We start from the raw sequence: 2,408 nt of genomic DNA on the forward strand, positions 1-2,408 counted from the left end.
CTTACCTATAAAATAAGCAAAAATACTTAAAAAAATGAGTAGGGTTCTTATAAAGATTAAATGAAATGACGGATGAGGTATATTTAATATGCCAGGAGACACTGGTCCAGTGTTTGCCACGTGCTGGACACTGTTCGAAGCTCTTTCAAGTTCTGAAGGGACTCATTTAAATGCCTCCAACAACGCCATCAGGTCCACATTATGACTGTCTCCATTTATTTTTTAAAAACAGTTTTATTGAGATATAATTCACATATGATACAATTCACCCATTAAAAGTGTACAATTCATTGCATCTTGGTATATTACATTAACTTTGTAAAAATGTGATAAAATATAACCTAAAAATCCGTTTTAACCATTTTAAATCTACAATTCAGTGACATTCATTACGTTTACAACATTGCGCAGCCATCACCACTATCTCTTTCCAAAACTTTTTCATTCTCCCCCCCAAACAGAAACTCTGTAACTGTTAAGCATATTATCTCCATTTTACAGATGAGAAAACAGAGGCACAGAAAGGTGAGGAAGTTTGTCCAAGGTTATGCAGCAAGCACGTGGTGGAGCCAGGGTTTGAACGCAGTAATCTGGGTTCAGAGCTTGTGTTCTCACAGTGAACTGAGCATCCAAAACAGCTACTGTTTCTTGAGAACCCACCACATGCCAACACTTTCCTTCAGTCCTTGTAACAAGGCTGCAAGATAGCTATTATTGTCTCTATTTTACAGCCAAGGGCAGCTTGCAGGAGATCACAACCAGGTATGCGGCAGAGCCGGAGTTAGAGCCGGGGTCTCCCGGACCCCCAGGTTCACCCTCTTCCCGCCTCGCTGCACAACCTCCGACAGGACCAACCCTGTCTTGTGTCTTGTGGCTTTCCCGGCGCCCTGCCCAGCACACAGTAGGTACACAAAAGGCGAGCTGTATCGCCCTTCAAAGTTGCAGTTGGGATGGGTGCCTGGCCATGCCCAGGGGCGCTCTGCGGGTCCTGCAGAGAGAGGAGAACTCACGTCAGGGCGGAGGAACCTTTATCGCCAAGACAGGGTCGGTTCCCGGCACGTGAGAGTCTGCAGGGGAGGGTGTGGTGGAAACAGACGCCCCGCGGAGCAATTCCCCTCTGATTCCGCTCCACAAATAGTGCCTGGGACCCCCGGCTCCGCGCAGTGGGCAGGCCACAGGGATCTGCCTGGAGCTCCCGTAGTGCGACCCGACGGCTTAGACGTTTACACAAATTGCGAGGGAGGGGTGGGGGTTGTTAAAGGAGAGAGGGATTACGTCCAGGCTCAGGAATAATGAAAGGCTTCATCAGACAAGGTCTTAAGCAATGAAACGGACCTGAACAAAAAGGTGATTTGGACAGGAACACATGATGTCGGGAGGCAGCGATCAGAAGGGGCGAGCTGGGGGCGGGAAGGCGCGCGCGGGGAGAGCGGCAGGTGGTCCTGGAGACCGCTGGGAAGCTCCCCGGGGAGGACGGCTCCGGCGGCTGGGGGCGTGGCCGGTGGGCGTGGCCCCCTGATCCCCGCCGTGGCCCCGAAGCAGAAGCGGGACAATGTTTTTTTTTTTTTTTTGACAGAATCAGAGGAGCTGGTGCAGGTGGTCTGGAATCTGTGTTCCTCTTTGCTTCTGATGTCTGGAAGGGGAATTCAGCAAAAAACACTCCCCTGGAGTCTGACCCCAACTTCCTCAATCCAGGCTCTAGAGAAGCGCCCGTGTACTCGCGCCCCCGGGTCCCGCGGGGCCGTCCACTCTCTCTCCCCTTCCCTCCTCTGCACCCCCCAGCCCGGGCAGAGGCCCCTCTGTGCTTGCCCCTACGCCACGTCCCTGTCCCACCCTGGGTTGGTCATCAGCCTGCATCACCCTGCTTGGGTCTGCTAATGCCAAGTCTCTCCCTGGGCCAGGAGCTCCTGAGGGCGGAGACGCCGCAGCCCTAATGATGGCGCAGAGCGAGGGGTTCCGCAGGTGCTATGGCCTGAGAACCTGAGCGTGTGTGCGCCCCCTCTTCCCTGAGCCAGGCCTCGGCAGAGCCTTTCGCCGGCAGCCTCGCCCAGCCTGACGGTGTCCAGGCCGGCGGCTGCACAGCGCTGGGCCAGAGGGCGTGTGTCCTCCCACCTGGGGGCCAGAAGCTTCTCTCTCTGGGCCGCGAGGTGCGCACACCTCGCCTGGGTCTCCTGTGTGCTCCGCCTTCCCTTCCACAGGCTGATGGGTGAGGCCGCAGGCGGAGGGAGAAGCAGGAACACGGCCAATGAAAGGCTCTTTCCTCCAGTGGTCATTGGTCTGTCCCAGGGGAAGCCTGGCCGCGGCTCCCCAAACCCTGGCCCCAGCTTCCCTGGGTTCCTGCCTTGGGAGCAGACCCATGGCATCTGCGGGCAGGCAGCGCCTGGTCCCTGCGTCTGAGGGGTGCAGAA

The 2,408-nt window shown here is 55.5% G+C and overlaps 1 long non-coding RNA gene across 1 annotated transcript; it reads right to left on the reverse strand.

Annotated features, from left to right (window-relative positions):
* Positions 1–214: 214 nt before the first annotated feature.
* LOC139075851 (uncharacterized) lies at positions 215–1,475 on the reverse strand. Its single transcript, XR_011526759.1, has 2 exons — positions 1,336–1,475; positions 215–988 (listed from the first exon to the last, which is right to left on the reverse strand). It is a non-coding gene; the product is annotated as an uncharacterized lncRNA (long non-coding RNA).
* Positions 1,476–2,408: the final 933 nt, after the last annotated feature.

The sequence above is a fragment of the Equus przewalskii genome, chromosome 14 (genome assembly GCF_037783145.1).
Source record: "Equus przewalskii isolate Varuska chromosome 14, EquPr2, whole genome shotgun sequence".
Classification (NCBI taxonomy): domain Eukaryota; kingdom Metazoa; phylum Chordata; class Mammalia; order Perissodactyla; family Equidae; genus Equus; species Equus przewalskii.